Raw genomic sequence first — 23,457 nt, forward strand, 5'->3', positions numbered from 1 at the left:
TCCTAATGCTGAGGTCCTATTGCTGAGGTCACAATGCTGAGGTCACAATGCTGAGCTCCTTCTGCTGAGGTCATATTGCTATGGTCCTTTTGCTGAGGTCACAATGCTGAGGTCCTATTGCTGAGGTCCTATTTCTGAGGTCAAAATGCTGACGTCCTATTGCTGAGGTTACAATGCTGAGGTCACAATGCTGAGGTCCTATTGCTGAGGTCCTATTGCTGAGGTCACAATGCTGAGGTCCTATTGCTGAGGTCACAATGCTGAGGTCACAATGCTGAGGTCCTATTGCTGACGTCCTATTGCTGAGGTCCTATTGCTGAGGTCACAATGCTGAGGTCCTATTGCTGAGGTCCTATTGCTGAGGTCCTATTGATGAGGTTACAATGCTGAGGTCAGAATGCTGAGGTCCTATTGCTGAGGTCCTATTGCTGAGGTCACAATGCTGAGGTCCTATTGCTGAGGTCCTATTGCTGAAGTCACAATGCTGAGGTCCTATTGCTGAGGTCCTATTGCTGAGGTCCTATTGCTGAGGTCACAATGCTGAGGTCACAATGCTGAGGTCCTATTGCTGAGGTCCTATTGCTGAGGTCAAAATGCTGAGGTCCTATTGCTGAGGTCGTATTGCTGAGGTTACAATGCTGAGGTCACAATGCTGAGCTCCTTCTGCTGAGGTCATATTGCTATGGTCCTTTTGCTGAGGTCACAATGTTGAGGTCCTATTGCTGAGGTCACAATGCAGAGGTCACAATTCTGAGGTCCTATTGCTGAGGTCCTATTGCTGAGGTCACAATGCTATGGTCCTATTACTGAGGTCACAATGATGAGATCACAATGCTGAGGTTCTAATGCTGAGGTCCTATTGCTGAAGTCACAATGCTGAGGTCCTATTGCTGAGGTCCTATTGCTGAGGTCCTATTGATGAGGTCCTATTGCTGAGGTCCTGTTGCTGATGTCCTATTGCTGAGGTCAAAATGCTAAGGTCCTACTGCTGAGGTACTATTGCTGAGGTCACAATGCTGAGGTCCTATTGCTGAGGTCCTATTGCTGAGGTCCTATTGCTGAGGTCACAATGCTGAGGTCCTATTGCTGAGGTCCTACTGCTAAGATCCTATTGCTGAGGTCCTATTGCTGAGGTTACAATGCTGAGGTCCTATTGCTGAGGTCCTGTTGCTGAGGTCCTATTGCTGAGGTTACAATGCTGAGGTCACAATGCTGAGGTCACAATGCTGAGGTCCCAATGCTGAGGTCACAATGCTGAGGTAACAATGCTGAGGTCACAATGCTGAGGTCCTATTGCTGAGGTCCTATTCCTCAGGTCACAATTCTGAGGTCCTACTGCTGAGGTCTTATTGCTGAGGTCACAATGCTGAGATCACAGTGCTGAGGTCCTACTGCTGAGGTCCTACTGCTGAGATCCTACAGCTGAGGTCCTATTGCTGAGGTCACAATGCTGAGGTCCTATTGCTGAGGTCACAATGCTGAGGTCACAATGCTGAGGTCCTATTGCTGAGGTCCTATTGCTGATGTCCTATTGCTGAGGTCCTATATCTGAGGTCCTATTGCTGAGGTCCTATTGCTGAGGTCCTATTGCTGAGGTCCTATTGCTGAGGTCCTATTGCTGAGGTCACAATGCTGAGGTCCTATTGCTGAGGTCCTATTGCTGACGTCACAATGGTGACGTCACAATGCTGACGTCACAATGCTGAGGTCCTATTGCTGAGGTCACAATGCTGAGGTCCTATTGCTGAGGTCCTATTGCTGAGGTCCTATTGCTGACGTCACAATGCTGACGTCACAATGCTGAGGTCACAGTGCAGAGGTCCTATTGCTGAGGTCACAATGCTGAGGTCCTATTGCTGAGGTCCTTTTGCTGAGGACCTACTGCTGAGGTCCTATTGCTGAGGTCCTATTGCTGAGGTCACAATGAAGAGGTCCTATTTCTGAGGTCCTATTTCTGAGGTCCTATTTCTGAGGTCCTATTGCTGAGGTCCTATTGCTGAGGTCCTATTGCTGAGGTCCTATTGCTGAGGTCACAATGCTGAGGTCACAATGCTGAGGTCACAATGCTGAGGTCACAATGCTGAGGTCCTATTGCTGAGGTCCTATTGCTGAGGTCACAATGCTGAGGTCCCTTTGCTGAGGTCCTGTTGCTGATGTCCTATTGCTGAGGTCACAATGCTGAGGTCACAAGGCTGAGGTCCTATTGCTGAGGTCATAATGCTGAGGTCACAATGCTGAGGTCCTATTGTTGAGGTCCTATGGCTGAGGTCACAATGCTGAGGTCCTATAGCTAAGGTCCTATTGCTGACGTCACAATGCTGAGGTCACAGTGCAGAGGTCCTATTGCTGAGGTCACAATGCTGAGGTCCTACTGCTGAGGTCTTATTGCTGAGGTCACAATGCTGAGATCACAATGCTGAGGTCCTATTGCTGAGGTCCTTTTGCTGAGGACCTACTGCTGAGGTCCTATTGCTGAGGTCCTATTGCTGAGGTCACAATAACTGAGGTCACAATGCTGAGGTCCTATTGCTGAGGTCCTATTACTGAGGTCACAATGCTAAGATCACAATGCTGAGGTCCTATTGCTGAGGTCCTATTACTGAGGTCACAGTGCTGAGGTCACAATGCTGAGGTCACAATGCTGAGGTCCTATTGCTGATGTCCTATTTCTGAGGTCTTATTGCTGAGGTCACAAGGCTGATGTCCTATTGCTGAGGTCCTATTGCTGAGGTCACAATGCTGAGGTCCTATTGCTGAGGTCCTATTGCTGAGGTCACAATGCTGATGTCCTATTGCTGAGGTCCTATTGCTTAGGCCCTATTGCTGAGGTCCTATTGCTGAGGTCCTATTGCTGAGGTCACAATGCAGAGTTCACAATTCTGAGGTCCTATTGCTGAGGTCCTATTGCTGAGGTCACAATGCTGAGGTCCTATTGCTGAGGTCCTATTGCTGAGGTCCTATTGCTGAGGTCCTATTGCTGAGGTCACAACGCTGAGGTCCTATTGCTGAGGTCCTATCGCTGAAGTCACAATGCTGAGGTCCTATTGCTGAGGTCCTATTGCTGAGGTCCTATTGCTGAGGTCCTATTGCTGAGGTCACAATGCTGAGGTCCTATTTCTGAGGTCCTATTGCTGACGTCACAATGCTGAGGTCCTGTTGCTGAGGTTACAATGCTGAGGTCACAATGCTGAGGTCCTTCTGCTGAGGTCCTATTGCTATGGTCCTTTTGCTGAGGTCACAATGCTGAGGTCCTATTGCTGAACTCACAATGCTGAGGTCCTACTGCTGAGGTCACAATGCTGAGGTCCTATTGCTGAGGTCACAATGCAGAGGTCACAATGCTGAGGTCCTATTGCTGAGGTCACAATGCTATTGTCCTATTACTGAGGTCACAATGATGAGATCACAATGCTGAGGTCCTATTGCTGAGGTCCTATTGCTGAAGTCACAATGCTGAGGTCCTATTGCTGAGGTCCTATTGCTGAGGTCCTATTGATGAGGTCCTATTGCTGAGGTCCTGTTGCTGATGTCCTATTGCTGAGGTCACAATGCTAAGGTCCTATTGCTGAGGTACTATTGCTGAGGTCCTATTGCTGAGGTCCTATTGCTGAGGTCCTATTGCTGAGGTCCTATTGCTGAGGTCACAATGCTGAGGTCCTATTGCTGAGGTCACAATGCTGAGGTCCTATTGCTGAGGTCCTATTGCTGAGGTCACAATGCTGAGGTCCTATTGCTGAGGTCACAATGCTGAGGTCCTATTGCTGAGGTCCTATTGCTGAGGTCCTATTGCTGAGGTTACAATGCTGAGGTCACAATGCTGAGGTCCTATTGCTGAGGTCCTATTGCTGAGGTCACAATGCTGAGGTCACAATGCTGAGGTCACAATGCTGAGGTCACAATGTTGAGGTCCTATTGCTGAGGTCCTATTGCTGAGGTCACAATGATGAGATCACAATGCTGAGGTCCTACTGCTGAGGTCCTACTGCTGAGGTCCTACTGCTGAGGTCCTATTGCTGAGGTCACAATGCTGAGGTCAAAACGAAGAGGTCCTATTGCTGAGGTCCTATTGCTGAGGTCCTATTGCTGAGGTTAAAATGCGGAGGTCCTATTGCTGAGGTCCTATTGCTGAGGTCACAATGCTGAGGTCCTATTGCTGAGGTCCTATTGCTGAGGTCCTATTGCTGAGGTCACAATGATGAGATCACAATGCTGAGGTCCTACTGCTGAGGTCCTACTGCTGAGGTCCTACTGCTGAGGTCCTACTGCTGAGGTCCTATTGCTGAGGTCACAATGCTGAGGTCAAAACGAAGAGGTCCTATTGCTGAGGTCCTATTGCTGAGGTCCTATTGCTGAGGTTAAAATGCTGAGGTCCTATTGCTGAGGTCCTATTGCTGAGGTCACAATGCTGAGGTCCTATTGCTGAGGTCCTATTGCTGAGGTCCTATTGCTGAGGTCACAATGCTGAGGTCACAATGCTGAGGTCACAGTGCAGAGGTCTTATTGCTGAGGTCACAATGCTGAGATCACAATGCTGAGTTCGTATTGCTGAGGTCCTTTTGCTGAGGACCTACTGCTGAGGTCCTATTGCTGAGGTCCTATTGCTGAGGTCACAATGCTGAGGTCAAAATGAAGAGGTCCTATTTCTGAGGTCCTATTGCTGAGGTCCTATTGCTAAGGTCCTATTGCTGAGGTCCTATTGCTGAGGACCTATTGCTGAGGTCACAATGTTAAGGTCCTATTGCTGAGGTCACAATGCTGAGGTCACAATGCTGAGGTCACAATGCTGAGGTCCTATTGCTGAGGTCACAATGCAGAGGTCACAATGCAGTGGTCACAATGCTGAGGTCACAATGCTGAGGTCTTATTGCTGACGTCACAATGCTGACGTCACAATGCTGACGTCACAATGCTGACGTCACAATGCTGAGGTCCTATTGCTGAGGTCCTATTGCTGAGGTCCTATTGCTGAGGTCACAATGCTGAGATCACAATGCTGAAGTCCTATTGCTGAGGTCCTATTGCTGAGGTCCTATTGCTGAGGTCGCAATGCTGAGATCACAATGCTGAGGTCCTATTGCTGAGGTCCTATTGCTGAGGACCTGTTGCTGAGGTCAAAATGCTGAGGTCACAATGCTGAGGTCTTATTGCTGAGGTCACAATGCTGAGGTCACAATGCTGAGGTCCTGTTGCTGATGTCCTATTGCTGAGGTCACAATGCTGAGGTCCTATTGCTGAGGTCCAATTGCTGAGGTCCTATTGCTGAGGTCCTATTGCTGAGGTCATAATGCTGAGGTCACAATGCTGAGGTCCTATTTTTGAGGTCCTATTGCTGAGGTCACAGTGCTGAGGTCCTATAGCTAAGGTCCTATTGCTGAGGTCACAATGCTTACGTCCTATTGCTGAGGTCCTATTGCTGAGGTCACAATGCTGATGTCCTATTGCTGATGTCCTATTGCTGAGGTCACAATGCTGAGGTCACAATGCTGAGGTGATATTGCTGAGGTCACAATGCTGAGGTCAAAATGCTGAGGTCCTATTGCTGAGGTCACAATACAGAGGTCTTATTGCTGAGGTCCTATTGATGAGGTCCTATTGCTGAGGTCCTATTGCTGAGGTCCTATTGCTGAGTCACAATACAGAGGTCTTATTGCTGAGGTCCTATTGATGAGGTCCTATTGCTGAGGTCCTATTGCTGAGGTCACAATGCTGAGATCACAATGCTGAGGTCCTATTGCTGAGGTCCAATTCTTGAGGTCACAATGCTGAGGTCACAATGCTGAGGTCCTAATGCTGATGTCCTATTGCTGAGGACCTATTGCTGAGGTCCTATTGCTGAGGTCACAATGCTGAGGTCCTATTGCTGAGGTCCTATTGCTGAGGTCACAATGCATAGGTCCTATTGCGGAGGTCACAATGCTGAGGCTACAATGCTGAGGTCCTATTGCTGAGGTCACAATGCTGATGTCCTATTGCTGAGGTCCTATTTCTGAGGTCGTATTGCTGAGGTCACAATGATGAGGTCCTATTGCTGAGGCCCTATTACTGAGGTCCTATTGCTGAGGTCCTGTTTCTGAGGTCCTGTTGCTGAGGTCCTGTTGCTGAGGTCCTGTTGCTGAGGTCCTGTTGCTGAGGTCACAATGCTGAGGTCCTGTTGCTGAGGTCCTGTTGCTGAGGTCCTATTGCTGAGGTCCTATTGCTGAGGTCCTATTGCTGAGGTCCTATTGCTGAGATCACAATGCTGAGATAACAATGCTGAGATCACAATGCTGAGATCACAATACTGAGGTCCTATTGCTGAGGTCCAATTGCTGAGGTCCTATTGCAGAGGTCACAATGCAGAGGTCACAATTCTGAGGTCCTATTCCTGATGTCCTATTGCTGAGGTCTTATTGCTGAGGTCACAATGCTGAAGTCCTATTGCTGAGGTCCTATTGCTGAGGTCAAAATGCTGAGGTCCTATTGCTGAGGTCCTATTGCTGAGGTCCCAATGCTGATGTCCTATTGCTGAGGTCCTATTGCTTAGGCCCTATTGCTGTGGTCCTATTGCTGAGGTCCTATTGCTGAGGTCAAAATGCAGAGTTCACAATTCTGAGGTCCTATTGCTGATGTCCTATTGCTGAGGTCCTATTGCTGAGGTCACAATGCTGAGGTGCTATTGCTGAGGTCCTATTGCTGAGGTCCTATTGCTGAGGTCACAATGCTGAGGTCCTATTGCTGAGGTCACAATGCTGTGGTCCTATTGCTGTGGTCCTATTGCTGAGGTCCTATTGCTGACGTCCTATTGCTGAGGTCACAATGCTGAGGTCCTATTGCTGAGGTCCTATTGCTGAGTTCCTATTGCTGAGGTCCTATTGCTGAGGTCCTATTGCTGAGGTCCTATTGCTGAGGTCCTATTGCTGAGGTCCTATTGCTGAGGTCACAATGCTGAGGTCACAATGCTGAGGTCACAATGCTGAGGTCCTATTGTTGAGGTCCTATTTCTGAGGTCACAATGCTGAGGTCCTATTGCTAAGGTCCTATTGCTGAGGTCACAATGCTGAGGTCCTATTGCTGAGGTCTTGTTGCTGAGGTCACAATACTGAGGTCCTATTGCTGAGGTCTTATTGCTGAGGTCACAATGCTATGGTCCTATTACTGATGTCACAATGATGAGATCACAATGCTGAGGTCCTATTGCTGAAGTCACAATGCTGAGGTCCTATTGCTGAGGTCCTATTGCTGAGGTCCTATTGCTGAGGTCCTGTTGCTGAGGTCCTATTGCTGAGGTCACAATGCTAAGGTCCTATTGCTGAGGTACTATTGCTGAGGTCCTATTGCTGTGGTCCTATTGCTGAGGTCCTATTGCTGAGGTCCTATTGTTGAGGTCCTATTGCTGAGGTCACAATGCTGAGGTCCTATTGCTGAGGTCACAATGCTGAGGTCCTATTGCTGAGGTCCTATTGCTGAGGTCCTATTGCTGAGGTCCTATTGCTGAGGTCACAATGCTGAGGTCCTATTGCTGAGGTCCTGTTGCTGAGGTCCTATTGCTGAGGTTACAATGCTGAGATCACAATGCTGAGGTCCTATTGCTGAGGTCACAATGCTGAGGTCACAATGCTGAGGTCACAATACTGAGGTCACAGTGTTGATGTCCTATTGCTGAGGTCCTATTGCTGAGGTCACAATGCTGAGGTCCTACTGCTGAGGTCTTATTGCTGAGGTCAAAATGCTGAGATCACAATGCTGAGGTCCTACTGCTGAGGTCCTACTGCTGAGGTCCTATTGCTGAGGTCACAATTCTGAGGTAAAAATGAAGAGGTCCTATTGCTGAGGTCCTATTGCTGAAGTCCTATTGCTGAGGTCCTATTGCTGAGGTCCTATTTCTGAGGTCCTATTGCTGAGGTCCTATTGCTGAGGTCACAATGCTGAGGTCACAATGCTGAGGTCACAATGCTGAGGTCACAGTGCAGAGGTCTTATTGCTGAGGTCACAATGCTGAGATCACAATGCTGAGGTTGTATTGCTGAGGTCCTATTGCTGAGGTCACAATGCTGAGGTCAAAATGAAGACTTCCTATTTCTGAGGTCCTATTGCTGAGGTCCTATTGCTGAGGTCCTATTGCTGAGGTCCTATTGCTGAGGTCCTATTGCTGAGGTCACAATGCTGAGGTCCTATTGCTGAGGTCCTATTGCTGAGGTCCTATTGCTGAGGTCACAATGCTGAGGTCACAATGCTGAGGTCACAATGCTGAGGTCACAGTGCAGAGGTCTTATTGCTGAGGTCACAATGCTGAGATCACAAAGCTGAGGTTGTATTGCTGAGGTCCTATTGCTGAGGTCACAATGCTGAGGTCAAAATGAAGAGGTCCTATTGCTGAGGTCCTATTGCTGAGGTCCTATTGCTGAGGTCCTATTGCTGAGGTCCTATTGCTGAGGTCACAATGTTAAGGTCCTATTGCTGAGGTCACAATGCTGAGGTCACAATGCTGAGGTCCTATTGCTGAGGTCACAATGCAGAGGTCACAATGCAGAGGTCACAATGCAGAGGTCACAATGCTGAGGTCACAATGCTGAGGTCTTATTGCTGAGGTCCTATTGCTGAGGTCCTATTGCTGAGGTCACAATGCTGAGGTCACAATGCTGAGGTCACAATTCTGAGGTCCTATTGCTGAGGTCCAATTTCTGAGGTCACAATGCTGAGATCACAATGCTGAAGTCCTTTTGCTGAGGTCCTATTGCTGAGGTCGCAATGCTGAGATCACAATGCTGAGGTCCTATTGCTGAGGTCCTATTGCTGAGGACCTGTTGCTGAGGTCAAAATAACTGAGGTCACAATGCTGAGGTCCTGTTGCTGAGGTCACAATGCTGAGGTCCTATTGCTGAGGTCACAATGCTGAGGTCCTATTGCTGAGGTCCTATTGCTGAGGTCACAATGCTGAGGTCCTATTGCTGAGGTTACAATGCTGAGGTCCTATTGCTGAGGTCCTATTGCTGAGGTCACAATGCTGAGGTCACAATGCTGAGGTCACAATGCTGAGGTCACAATGCTGAGGTAACAATGTTGAGGTCCTATTGCTGAGGTCACAATGCTGAGGTCCTACTGCTGAGGTCTTATTGCTGAGGTCACAATGCTGAGATCACAATGCTGAGGTCCTACTGCTGAGGTCCTACTGCTGAGGTCCTACTGCTGAGGTCCTATTGCTGAGGTCACAATGCTGAGGTAAAAATGAAGAGGTCCTATTGCTGAGGTCCTATTGCTGAGGTCCTATTGCTGAGGTCCTATAGCTGAGGTTACAATGCTGAGGTCCTGTTGCTGAGGTCCTATTGCTGAGGTCACAATGCTGAGGTCCTATTGCTGACGTCACAATGCTGAGGTCCTATTGCTGAGGTCCTATTGCTGAGGTCCTATTGCTGAGGTCACAATGCTGAGGTCAAAATGCTGAGGTCGTATTGCTGAGGTCGTATTGCTGAGGTCCTATTGCTGAGGTCACAATGCTGAGGTCAAAATGAAGAGGTCCTATTTCTGAGGTCTTATTGCTGAGGTCCTATTGCTGAGGTCCTATTGCTGAGGTCCTATTGCTGAGGTCACAATGTTAAGGTCCTATTGCTGAGGTCACAATGCTGAGGTCACAATGCTGATGTCACAATGCTGAGGTCCTATTGCTGAGGTCACAATGCTGAGGTCACAATGCATAGGTCACAATGCTGAGGTCCTATTCCTGTGGTCCTATTGCTGAGGTCCTATTGCTGACGTCCTATTGCTGAGGTCACAATGTTGAGGTCAGAATGCTGAGGTCCAATTGCTGATGTCCTATTGCAGAGGTCAAAATGCTGAGGTCACAATGCTGAGGTCACAATGCTGAGGTCCTATTGCTGAGGTCACAATGCTGAGGTCACAATGCTGAGGTCCTATTGCTGAGGTCGTATTGCTGAGGTCACAATGCTGAGGTCCTATTGCTAAGGTCCTATTGCTGAGGTCACAATGCTGAGGTCCTGTTGCTGAGGTCTTGTTGCTGAGGTAACAATGCTGAGGTCACAATGCTGAGGTCCTGTTGCTGATGTCCTATTGCTGAGATCACAGTGCTGAGGTCCTATTGCTTCGGTCACAATTCTGAGGTCCTATTGCTGAGGTCCTATTGCGGACGTCACAATGCTGAGGTCCTATTGCTAAGGTCCTACTGCTGAGGTCCTATTGCTATGGTCCTATTGCTGAGGTCACAATGCTGAGGTCCTATTGCTGAGGTCCTATTGCTGAAGTCACATTGCTGAGGTCCTCTTGCTGAGGTCACAATGATGAGGTCCTATTGCTGAGGTCCTATTGCTGAGGTCACAATGATGAGGTCCTATTGCTGAGGTCCTATTGCTGAGGTCCTATTGATGTGCTCCTATTGCTGAGGTCACAATGCTGAGGTCCTTTTGCTGAGGTCACAATGCTAAGGTCCTATTGCTGAGGTACTACTGCTGAGGTCACAATGCTGAGGTCCTATTGCTGTGGTCCTATTGCTGAGGTCCTATTGCTGCGGTCCTATTGCTGAGGTCCAATTGCTGAGGTCACAATGCTGAGGTCCTATTGCTGAGGTCCTATTGCTGAGGTCCTATTGCTGAGGTCCTATTGCTGAGGTCGTATTGCTGAGGTCACAATGCTGAGGTCACAATGCTGAGGTCCTATTGCTGAGGTCACAATGCAGAGGTCACAATGCTGAGGTCCTATTGCTGAGGTCCTATTGCTGAGGTTACAATGCTGAGGTCACAATGCTGAGGTCGTATTGCTGAGGTCCTATTGCTGAGGTCACAATGCAGAGGTCACAATGCTGAGGTCCTATTGCTGAGGTCACAATGCTGAGGTCCTATTGCTGAGGTCACAATGCTGAGGTCACAATGCTGAGGTCCTGTTGCTGAGGTCCTATTGCTGAGGTCCTATTGCTGAGGTCACAATGCTGAGGTCCTACTGCTGAGGTCAAAATGAAGAGGTTCTTTTGCTGAGGTCCTATTGCTGAGGTCCTATTGCTGAGGTCCTATTGCTGAGGTCCTATTGCTGAGGTCCTATTGCTGAGGTCACAATGCTAAGGTCACAATGCTGAGGTCCTATTGCTGAGGTCACAATGCTGAGGTCCTATTGCTGAGGTCCTATTGCTGAGGTCCTATTGCTGAGGTCACAATGCTGAGGTCCTGTTGCTGAGGTCCTATTGCTGAGGTCCTATTGCTGAGGTCACAATGCTGAGGTCACAATGCTGAGGTCACAATGCTGAGGTCACAATGCTGATGTCCTATTGCTGAGGTCCTATTGCTGAGGTCCTATTGCTGAGGTCACAATGATGAGGTCCTATTGCTGAGGTCACAATCTGAGGTCCTATTGCTTAGGTCCTATTGCTGAGGTCACAATGCAGAGGTCCTATTGCTGAGGTCCTATTGCTGAGGTCCTGTTGCTGAGGTCACAATGCTGAGATCACAATGCTGAGGTCCTATTGCTGAGAGTCAATTGCTGAGGTCACAATGCTGAGGTCACAATGCTGAGGTCACAATGCTGAGGTCACAATGCTGAGGTCCTATTGCTGAGGTCCTATTGCTGAGGTCCTATTGCTGAGGTCCTATTGCTGAGGTCCTATTGCTGAGGTCACAATGCTGAGGTCCTATTGCTGAGGTCACAATGCAGAGGTCACAATGCTGAGGTCACAATGCAGAAGTCACAATGCTGAGGTCACAATGCTGAGGTCCTATTGCTGAGGTCCTATTGCTGAGGTCACAATAACTGAGGTCACAATACTGAGGTCCTATTGCTGAGGTCCTATTGCTAAGGTCCCATTGCTGAGGTCACAATGCTGAGATCACAATGCTGAGGTCCTATTGCTGAGGTCCTATTGCTGAGGTCCTATTGCTGAGGTCACAATGCTGAGGTCCTATTGCTGAGGTCACAATGCTGAGGTCCTATTTCTGAGGTCCTTTTGCTGAGGTCCTATTGCTGAGGTCACAATGATGACGTCACAATGATGAGGTCACAATGATGAGGTCCTATTGCTGAGGTCACAATGCTGATGTCACAATGCTGAGGTCACAATGCTGAGGTCACAATGCTGAGGTCACAATGCTGAGGTCACAATTCTGAGGTCCTATTGCTGAGGTCCTATTGCTGAGGTCACAATGCTGAGGTCACAATGCTGAGGTCACAATGCTGAGGTAACAATGCTGAGGTCCTATTGCTGAGGTCCTATTGCTGAGGTCACAATGCTGAGGTCCTACTGCTGAGGTCTTATTGCTGAGGTCACAATGCTGAGATCACAATGCTGAGGTCCTATTGCTGAGGTCCTATTGCTGAGGACCTACTGCTGAGGTCCTATTGCTGAGGTCCTATTGCTGAGGTCACAATGTTGAGGTCAAAATGAAGAGGTCCTATTTCTGAGGTCCTATTTCTGAGGTCCTATTGCTGAGGTCCTATTGCTGAGGTCCTATTGCTGAGGTCCTATTGCTGAGGTCACAATAACTGAGGTCACAATACTGAGGTCCTATTGCTGAGGTCCCATTGCTGAGGTCACAATGCTGAGATCACAATGCTGAGGTCCTATTGCTGATGTCCTATTGCTCAGGTCACAATGCTGATGTCACAATGCTGAGGTCACAATGCTGAGGTCAGAATGCTTACGTCCTATTGCTGAAGTCGTATTGCTGAGGTCACAATGCTGAGGTCCTATTGCTGAGGTCACAATGCAGAGGTCCTATTGCTGAGGTCACAATACTGAGGTCAAAATGCAGAGGTCCTATTTCTGAGGTCCTATTTCTGAGGTCCTATTGCTGAGGTCCTGTTGCTGAGGTCCTATTGCTGAGGTCACAATGCTGAGGTCCTATTGCTGAGGTCACATTGCTGAGGTCCTATTGCTGAGGTCACAATGCTGACGTCACAATGCTGAGGTCCTATTGCTGAGGTCCTATTGCTGAGGTCCTATTGCTGAGGTCGCAATGCTGAGGTCCTATTGCTGAGGTCCTATTGCTGAGGTCCTATTGCTGAGGTCACAATGCTGAGTTCACAATGCTGAGGTAACAATGCTGAGGTCCTATTGCTGAGGTCCTATTGCTGAGGTCACAATGCTGAGGTCCTTGTGCTGAGGTCTTATTGCTGAGGTCACAATGCTGACATCACAATGCTGAGGTCACAATGCTGAGATCCTATTGCTGAGGACCTACTGCTGAGGTCCTATTGCTGAGGTCACAATGCTGAGGTCCTATTTCTGAGGTCCTATTACTGAGGTAAAAATGAAGAGGTCCTATTTCTGAGGTCTTATTTCTGAGGTCCTATTGCTGAGGTCCTATTGCTGAGGTCCTATTGCTGAGATCCTATTTCTGAGGTCCTTTTGCTGAGGTCCTATTGCTGAGGTCCAGTTGCTGAGGTCACAATGCTGAGATCACAATGCTGAAGTCCTATTGCTGAGGTCCTATTGCTGAGGTCCTATTGCTGAGGTCGCAATGCTGAGGTCCTATTGCTGAGGTCCTATTGCTGAGGTCACAATGCTGAGGTCCTACTGCTGAGGTCTTAGTGCTGAGGTCACAATGCTGAGATCACAATGCGGAGGTCCTATTGCTGAGGTCCTATTGCTGAGGACCTACTGCTGAGGTCCTATTGCTGAGGTCCTATTGCTGAGGTCCTATTGCTGAGGTCACAATGCTGAGGTCAAAATGAAGAGGTCCTATTTCTGAGGTCCTATTTCTGAGGTCCTATTTCTGAGGTCCTATTTCTGAGGTCCTATTGCTGAGGTCCTATTGCTGAGGTCCTATTGCTGAGGTCACTATGATGAGGTCCTATTGCTGAGGTCCTATTGCTGAGGTCACAATTCTGAGATCACAATGCTGAGGTCCTATTGCTGAGGTCCAATTCTTGAGGTCACAATGCTGAGGTCACAATGCTGAGGTCACAATTCTGAGGTCCTATTGCTGAGGTCACAATGCTGAGGTCACAATGCTGAGGTCCCTTTGCTGAGGTCCTATTGCTGAGGTCACAATTCTGAGGTCACAATGCTGAGGTCACAATGCTGAGGTTACAATGCTGAGGTCCTATTGCTGAGGTCCAATTGCTGAGGTCACAATGCTGAGATCACAATGCTGAAGTCCTATTGCTGAGGTCCTATTGCTGAGGTCCTATTGCTGAGGTCCTATTGCTGAGGTCGCAATGCTGAGATCACAATGCTGAGGTCCTATTGCTGAGGTCCTATTGCTGAGGTCAAAATGCTGAGGTCACAATGCTGAGGTCCTATTGCTGAGGTCACAATGCTGAGGTCACAATGCTGAGGTCCTGTTGCTGATGTCCTATTGCTGAGATCACAGTGCTGAGGTCCTATTGCTGAGGTCCTATTACTGAGGTCATAATGCTGAGGTCACAATGCTGAGGTCCTATTGTTGAGGTCCTATTGCTGAGGTCACAATGCTGAGGTCCTATAGCTAAGGTCCTATTGCTGGTGTCACAAGTCTGAGGTCCTATTGCTGAGGTCCTGTTGCTGAGGTCCTGTTGCTGAGGTCCTATTTCTGAGGTCCTATTGCTGAGGTCACAATGCTGAGGTCACAATGCTGAGGTCATATTGATGAGGTCACAATGCTGAGGTCACAATGCTGAGGTCCTATTGCTGAGGTCCTATTGCTGAGGTCCTATTGCTAAGGTCACAATGCTGAGGTCACAATGCTGAGGTCCTATTGTTGAGGTCCTATTTCTGAGGTCCTATTGATGAGGTTCTATTGCTGAGGTCACAATGCTGAGGTCACAATGCTTACGTCTTATTGCTGAGGTCCTACTCTTGAGGTCACAATGCTGAGGTCCTATTGCTGACGTCCTATTGCTGAGGTCACAATGCAGAGGTCCTATTGCTGAGGTCACAATGCTGAGGTCATAATGCAGAGGTCGTATTTCTGAGGTCCTATTGCTGAGGTCCTATTGCTGAGGTCCTATTGCTGAAGGTCACAATGCGGAGGTCACAATGCGGAGGTCCTATTGCTGAGGTCACAATGCAGAGGTCCTATTGCTGAGGTCACAGTGCTGAGGTACTATTGCTGAGGTCCTATTGCTGAGGTCCTATTGCTGAGGTCACAATGCCGAGATCACAATTCTGAGGTCCTATTGCTGAGGTCCAATACTTGAGGTCACAATGCTGAGGTCCTAATGCTGATGTCCTATTGCTGAGGTCCTATTGCTGAGGTCAGAAGTCTGAGGTCATATTGCTGAGGTCACAAGTCTGAGGTCCTATTGCTGAGGTCCAATTGCTGAGGTCCTATTGCTGAGGTCACAATGCTGAGGTCCTGTAGCTGAGGTCCTATTTCTGAGGTCACAATGCAGAGGTCCTATTGCTGAGGTCCTATTGCTGAGGTCCTATTGCGGAGGTTCTATTGCGGAGGTCACAATGTTGAGGTCAAAATGAAGAGGTCCTATTGCTGAGGTTACAATGCTGAGGTCCTATCGCGGAGGTCCTATTGCTGAGATCACAATGCTGAGGTCCTTTTGCTGAGGTCCTTTTGCTGAGGTCCTATTGCTGAGGTCCTATTGCTGAGGTCCTGTTGCTGAGGTCACAATACTGAGATCACAATGCTGAGGTCCTATTGCTGAGATTCAATTGATGAGGTCACAATGCTGAGGTCACAATGCTGAGGTCACAATGCTGAGGTCCTATTGCTGAGGTCCTATTGCTGAGGTCCTATTGATGAGGTCCTATTGCTGAGGTCCTATTGCTGAGGTCACAATTCTGAGGTCCTATTGCTGAGGTCACAATGCAGAGGTCACAATGCTGAGGTCCTATTGCTGAGGTCCTATTGCTGAGGTCACAATAACTGAGGTCACAATACTGAGGTCCTATTGCTGAGGTCCTATTGCTGAGGTCACAATGCTGAGATCACAATGCTGATGTCCTATTGCTGATGTCCTATTGCTGAGGTCACAATGCTGAGGTCACAATGCTGAGGTCACAATGCTGATGTCCTATTGCTGAGGTTCTATTGCTGAGGTCACAATGCTGAGGTCCTATTGCTGAGGTCCTATTGCTGAGGTCCTATTTCTGAGGTCACAATGCTGAGGTCCTATTGCTGAGGTTACAATGCTGAGGTCACAATGCAGAGTTCACAATTCTGAGGTCCTATTGTTGATGTCCTATTGCTGAGGACCTATTGCTGAGGTTACAATGCTGAGGTGCTATTGCTGAGGTCCTATTGCTGATGTCACAATGCTGAGGTCCTATTTCTGAGGTCCTATTGCTGTGGTCCTATTGCTGAGGTCACAATGCTGAGATCACAATGCTGAGGTCCTATTGCAGAGGTCCTATTGCTGAGGTCCTATTGCTGAGGTCCTATTGCTGTGGTCCTATTGCTGAGGTCACAATGCTGAGGTCAAAATGCTGAGGTCCTATTGCTGAGGTCGCAATGCTGAGGTCCTATTGCTGAGGTCCTATTGCTGAGGTCACAATGCAGAGTTCACAATTCTGCGGTCCTATTGCTGATGTCCTATTGCTGAGGTCCTATTGCTGAGGTCACAATACTGAGGTCCTATTGCTGTGGTCCTATTGCTGTGGTCCTATTGCTGAGGTCACAATGCTGAGGTCCTATTGCTGATGTCCTATTGCTGAGGTCCTATTGCTGAGGTCCTATTGCTGAGGTTACAATGCTGAGGTCCTATTGCTGAGGTCACAATGCTGAGGTCACAATGCTGAGGTCCTATTTCTGAGGTCCTATTGCTGAGGTCACAATGCAGAGGTCCTATTGCTGAGGTCTTATTTCTGAGGTCGTATTGCTGAGGTCACAATGATGAGGTCCTATTGCTGAGGTCCTATTGCTGAGGTCACAATGCAGAGGTCACAATGCTGAGGTCCTATTGCTGAGGTGCTATTTCTGAGGTCCTATTGCTGAGGTCCTATTGCTGAGGTCCTATTGCTGAGGTCACAATGCTAAGGTCCTATTGCTGTGGTCCTATTGCTGAGGTCCTATTGCTTAGGTCACAATGCTGAGATCACAATGCTGAGGTCCTATTGCTGAGGTCCAATTGCTAAGGTCCTCTTGCTGAGGTCACAATGTTGAGGTCACAATGCTGAGGTCACAGTGCTGAGGTCACAATGCTGAGGTCCTATTGCTGAGGTTCTATTGCTGAGGTCACAATGCAGAGGTCACAATGCAGAGGTCACAATGCTGAGGTCCTATTGCTGAGGTCCTATTGCTGAGGTCACAATAACTGAGGTCACAATGCTGAGGTCCTATTGCTGAGGTCTTATTGCTGAGGTCACAATGCTGAGGTCCTATTGCTTAGGTCCTATTGCTGAGGTCACAATGCTGAGGTCATATTGCTGAGGTCCTATTGCTGAGGTCACACTGCAGAGTTCACAATTCTGAGGTCCTATTGCTGATGTCCTATTGCTGAGGTCCTATTGCTGAGGTCACAATGCTGAGGTGCTATTGCTGTGATCCTATTGCTGAGGTCACAATGCTGAGGTCCTATTGCTGAGGTCACAATGCTGAGATCAGAATGCTGAGGTCCTATTGCTGAGGTCACAATGCTGAGATCACAATGCTGAGGTCCTATTGCTGAGGTCCTATTGCTGATGTCCTATTGCCGAGGTCACAATGCTGAGATCAGAATGCTGAGGTCCTATTGCTGAGGTCCTATTGCTGAGGTCACAAAGCTGTGGTCACAATGCTGAGGTCCTATTGCTGAGGTCCTATTGCTGAGGTCACAATGCTGATGTCACAATGCTGAGGTCACAATGCTGAGGTCCTATTGCTGAGGTCCTATTGCTGACGTCCTATTGCTGACGTCCTATTGCTGAGGTCACAATGTTGAGGTCACAATGCTGAGGTCCTATTGCTGAGGTCCTATTGCTGATGTCCTATTGCAGATGTCACAATGCTGAGGTAACAATGCTGAGGTCCTATTGCTGAGGTCGTATTGCTGAGGTCATATTGATGAGGTCGTATTGTTGAGGTCGTATTGCTGAGGTCACAATGCTGAGGTCACAATGCTGATGTCACAATGTTGAGGTCCTATTGCTGAGGTGCTATTTCTGAGGTCCTATTGCTGAGGTCCGATTGCTGAGGTCCTATTGCTGAGGTCACAATGCTAAGGTCCTATTGCTGAGGTCACAATGCAGAGGTCACAATGCAGAGGTCCTATTTCTGAGGTCCTATTGCTGAGGTCCTATTGCTGAGGTCCTGTTGCTGAGGTCCTATTGCTGAGGTCACAATGCTGAGGTCCTATTGCTGAGGTCCTATTGATGAGGTCCTGTTGCTGAGGTCCTATTGCTGAGGTCACAATGCAGAGGTAACAATCCTGAGGTCCTATTGCTGAGGTGCTATTTCTGAGGTCCTATTTCTGAGGTCCTATTGCTGAGGTTACAATGCTGAGGTCCTACTGCTGAGGTCCTATTGCTGAGGTCCTATTGCTGAGGTCCTATTGCTGAGGTCAAAATGCTGAGGTCCTATTGCTGACGTCACAATGCTGACGTCACAATGCTGAGGTCCTATTGCTGAGGTCCTATTGCTGACAGGTCACAATGCTGAGGTCCTATTGCTGAGGTCCTATTGCTGAGGTCCTATTGCTGAGGTCACAATGCTGAGGTCACAATGCTGAGGTCTCAATGCTGAGGTCACAATGCTGAGGTCCTATTGCTGAGGTCCTATTGCTGAGATCACAATGCTGAGGTCCTATTGCTGAGGTCCTATTGCTGAGGTCACAATGCAGAGGTCCTATTGCTGAGGTCCTATTGCTGAGGTCCTATTGCTGAGGTTACAATGCTGAGGTCACAATGCTGAGGTCCTACCTCTGAGGTCCTATTGCTATGGTCCTTTTGCTGAGGTCACAATGCTGAGGTCCTATTGCTGAGGTCCTATTGCTGAAGTCACAATGCTGAGGTCCTATTGCTGAGGTCACAATGCTGAGGTCCTATTGCTGAGGTCCTATTACTGAGGTCACAATGCAGAGGTCACAATTCTGAGGTCCTATTGCTGAGGTCCTATTGCTGAGGTCACAATGCTATGGTCCTATTACTGAGGTCACAATGATGAGATCACAATGCTGAGGTTCTAATGCTGAGGTCCTATTGCTGAAGTCACAATGCTGAGGACCTGTTGCTGAGGTTAAAATGCTGAGGTCACAATGCTGATGTCCTATTGCTGAGGTCACAATGCTGAGGTCACAATGCTGAGGTCCTGTTGCTGATGTCCTATTGCTGAGGTCACAATGCTGAGGTCCTATTGCTGAGGTCCTACTGCTGAGGTCACAATGCTGAGGTCACAATGCTGAGGTCACAATGCTGAGGTCCTATTGCTGAGGTCCTATTGTTGAGGTCCTATTGCTGAGGTCACAATGCTCAGGTCCTATTGCTGAGGTCCTATTGCTGAGGTTACAATGCTGAGGTCACAATGCTGAGGTCCTATTGCTGAGGTCCTATTGCTGAGGTCACAATGCTGAGGTCCTATTGCTGAGGTCACAATGCAGAGGTCACAATGCTGAGGTCTTATTGCTGAGGTCCTATTGCTGAGGTTCTATTGCTGAGGTCACAATGCTGAGGTCCTATTGCTGAGGTCCTATTACTGAGGTCCTATTGCTGAGGTCCTATTGCTGAGGTCCTATTGCTGAGGTTACAATGCTGAGGTCACAATGCTGAGGTCCTATTGCTGAGGTCACAATGCTGACGTCACAATGCTGAGGTCCTATTGCTGAGGTCCTATTGCTGAGGTCCTATTGGTGATATCCTATTGCTGAGGTCACAATGCTGAGGTCACAATGCTGAGGTCCTATTGCTGAGGTCACAATGCTGAGGTCACAATGCTAAGGTCCTATTGCTGAGGTCCTATTGCTGAGGTCACAATACTGAGGTCCTACTGCTGAGGTCCTATTGCTGAGGTCACAATTCTGAGATCACAATGCTGAGGTCCTACTGCTGAGGTCCTACTGCTGAGGTCCTACTGCTGAGGTCCTACAGCTAAGGTCCTATTGCTGAGGTCACAATGCTGAGGTCAAAATGAAGAGGTCCTGTTTCTGAGGTCCTATTGCTGAGGTCCTATTGCTGAGGTCCTATTGCTGAGGTCACAATGCTGAGGTCCTATTGCGGAGGTCACAATGCTGAGGTCCTATTTCTGAGGTCCTATTTCTGAGGTCCTATTGCTGAGGTTACAATGCTGAGGTCCTACTCCTGAGGTCCTATTGCTGAGGTCCTATTGCTGAGGTCACAATGCTGATGTCCTATTGCTGACGTCACAATGCTGACGTCACAATGCTGAGGTCCTATTGCTGATGTCCTATTGCTGAGGTCACAATGCTGATGTCCTACTGCTGAGGTCCTATTGCTGAGGTCCTATTGCTGAGGTCACAATGCTGAGATCACAATGCTGAGGTCTCAATGCTGAGGTCACAATGCTGAGGTCTCAATGTTGAGGTCACAATGCTGAGGTCCTATTGCTGAGGTCCTATTGCTGAGGTCACAATGCTGAGGTCCTATTGCTGAGGTCCTATTGCTGAGGTCACAATGCAGAGGTCCTATTGCTGAGGTCCTATTGCTGAGGTCCTATTGCTGAGGTTAGAATGCTGAGGTCACAATGCTGAGGTCCTACTGCTGAGGTCCTATTGCTATGGTCCTTTTGCTGAGGTCACAATGCTGAGGTCCTATTGCTGAGGTCCTATTGCTGAAGTCACAGTGCTGAGGTCCTATTGCTGAGGTCACAATGCTGAGGTCCTATTGCTGAGGACCTATTGCTGAGGTCACAATGCAGAGGTCACAATTCTGAGGTCCTATTGCTGAGGTCCTATTGCTGCGGTCACAATGCTATGGTCCTATTACTGAGGTCACAATGATGAGATCACAATGCTGAGGTCCTATTGCTGAAGTCACAATGCTGAGGACCTGTTGCTGAGGTCAAAATGCTGAGGTCACAATGCTGAGGTCCTATTGCTGAGGTCACAATGCTGAGGTCACAATGCTGAGGTCCTGTTGCTGATGTCCTATTGCTGAGGTCACAATGCTGAGGTCCTATTGCTGTGGTCCTATTGCTGAGGTCCTATTGCTGAGGTCCTACTGCTGAGGTCACAATGCTGAGGTCACAATGCTGAGGTCCTATTGCTGAGGTCCTATTGCTGAGGTCCTATTGCTGAGGTCACAATGCTGAGGTCCTATTGCAGAGGTCCTATTGCTGAGGTTACAATGCTGAGGTCACAATGCTGAGGTCCTATTATTGAGGTCCTATTGCTGAGGTCCTATTGCTGAGGTCACAATGCTGTGGTCACAATGCTGAGGTCACAATGCTGAGGTCACAATGCTGAGGTCACAATGCTAAGGTCCTATTGCTGAGGTCACAATGCTGAGGTCCTACTGCTGAGGTCTTATTGCTGAGGTCACAATGCTGAGGTCCTACTGCTGAGATCCTGCAGCTGAGGTCCTATTGCTGAGGTCACAATGCTGAGGTCAAAATGAAGAGGTCCTATTGCTGAGGTCCTATTTCTGAGATCCTATTTCTGAGGTCCTATTTCTGAGGTCCTATTGCTGAGGTCCTATTGCTAAGGTCCTATTGCTGAGGTCCTATTGCTGAGGACCTATTGCTGAGGTCCTATTGCTGAGGTCCTATTGCTGAGGTCCTATTGCTGAGGTTACAGTGCTGAGGTCCTACAGCTGAGGTCCTATTGCTGAGGTCCTATTGCTGAGGTCCTATTGCTGACGTCACAATGCTGAGGTCCTATTGCTAAGGTCACAATGCTGAGGTCCTGTTGCTGATGTCCTATTGCTGAGGTCACAATGCTGAGGTCCTATTGCTGAGGTCCTATTGCTGAGGTCCTATTGCTGAGGTCACAATGCTGAGGTCACAATGCTGAGGTCACAATGCTGAGGTCCTGTTGCTGATGTCCTATTGCTGAGGTCACAATGCTGAGGTCATAATGCTGAGGTCACAATGCTGAGATCCTATAGCTAAGGTCCTATTGCTGAGGTCACAATGCTTACGTCCTATTGCTGAGGTCCTATTGCTGAGGTCACAATGCTGAGGTCCTATTGCTGAGGTCACAATGCTGAGATCCTATTGCTGAGGTCCTATTGCTGAGGTCACAATGCTGAGGTCACAATGCTGAGGTGTTATTGCTGAGGTCACAATGCTGAGGTCCTATTGCTGAGGTCCTATTGCTGAGGTCCTATTGCTGAGGTCACAATGCAGAGGTCACAATTCTGAGGTCCCATTGCTGAGGTCCCATTGCTGAGGTCCCATTGCTGAGGTCCTATTGCTGAGGTCCTATTACTGAGGTCACAATGATGAGATCACAATGCTGAGGTCACAATGCTGAGGTCCAATTCTTGAGGTCACAATGCTGAGGTCCTATTGCTGAGGTCCTATTGCTGAGGTCCTATTGCTGAGGTCCTATTGCTGAGGTCACAATGCTGAGGTCCTATTGCTGAGGTCCTATAGCTGAGGTCCTATTGCTGAGGTCACAATGCAGAGGTGCTATTGCTGTGGTCCTATTGCTGAGGTCACAATGCTGAGGTCCTATTGCTGAGGTCACAATGCTGAGGTCCTATTGCTGAGGTCCTATTGCTGAGGTCCCAATGCTGAGGTCCTATTTCGGAGGTCACAATGCTGAGGTCCTATTGCGGAGGTCCTATTGCTGAGGTCACAATGCTGAGGTCCTATTTCTGAGGTCCTATTTCTGAGGTCGTATTGCTGAGGTCACAATGATGAGGTCCTATTGCTGAGGCCCTATTACTGAGGTCACAATGCTGAGGTCCTATTGCTGAGGTCGTATTGCTGAGGTCCTGTTGCTGAGGTCCTATTTCTGAGGTCCTATTGCTGAGGTCACAATGCTGAGGTCTTATTGCTGAGGTCCTATTGCTGAGGTCCTATTACTGAGGTCCTATTGCTGAGGTCCTATTGCTGAGGTCACAGTGCTGAGGTCCTATTGCTGAGGTCCTATTGCTGAGGTCCTCTTGCTGAGATCACAATGCTGAGGTCACAATGCTAAGGTCACAATGCTGAGGTCACAATGCTGAGGTCTCAATGCTGAGGTCACAATGCTGAGGTCCTGTTGCTGAGGTCACAATGCTGAGGTCCTATTGATGAGGTCACAATGCAGATGTCCTATTGCTGAGATCCTATTGCTGAGGTCCTATTGCTGAGGTCATAATGCTGAGGTCACAATGCTGAGGTCCTATAGCTAAGGTCGTATTGCTGAGGTCCTATTGCTGAGGTCCTATTGCTGAGGTCATAATGCTGAGGTCACAATGCTGATGTCCTGTTGCTGAGGTCACAATGCTGAGGTCCTATTGCTGAGGTCCTATTGCTGAGGTCAGAATGCTGAGGTCCTATTGCTGAGGTCCTATTGCGGAGGTCCTATTGCGGAGGTCACAATGCTGAGGTCCTACTGCTGAGGTCCTACTGCTGAGGTCCTATTGCTGAGGTCCTATTGCTGAGGTCAGAATGCTGAGGTCCTATTGCTGAGGTCCTATTGCTGAAGTCACAATGCTGAGAATCTATTGCTGAGGTCACAATGCTGAGG

Source organism: Anas platyrhynchos, chromosome 13 (genome assembly GCF_047663525.1).
Source record: "Anas platyrhynchos isolate ZD024472 breed Pekin duck chromosome 13, IASCAAS_PekinDuck_T2T, whole genome shotgun sequence".
NCBI lineage: Eukaryota > Metazoa > Chordata > Aves > Anseriformes > Anatidae > Anas > Anas platyrhynchos.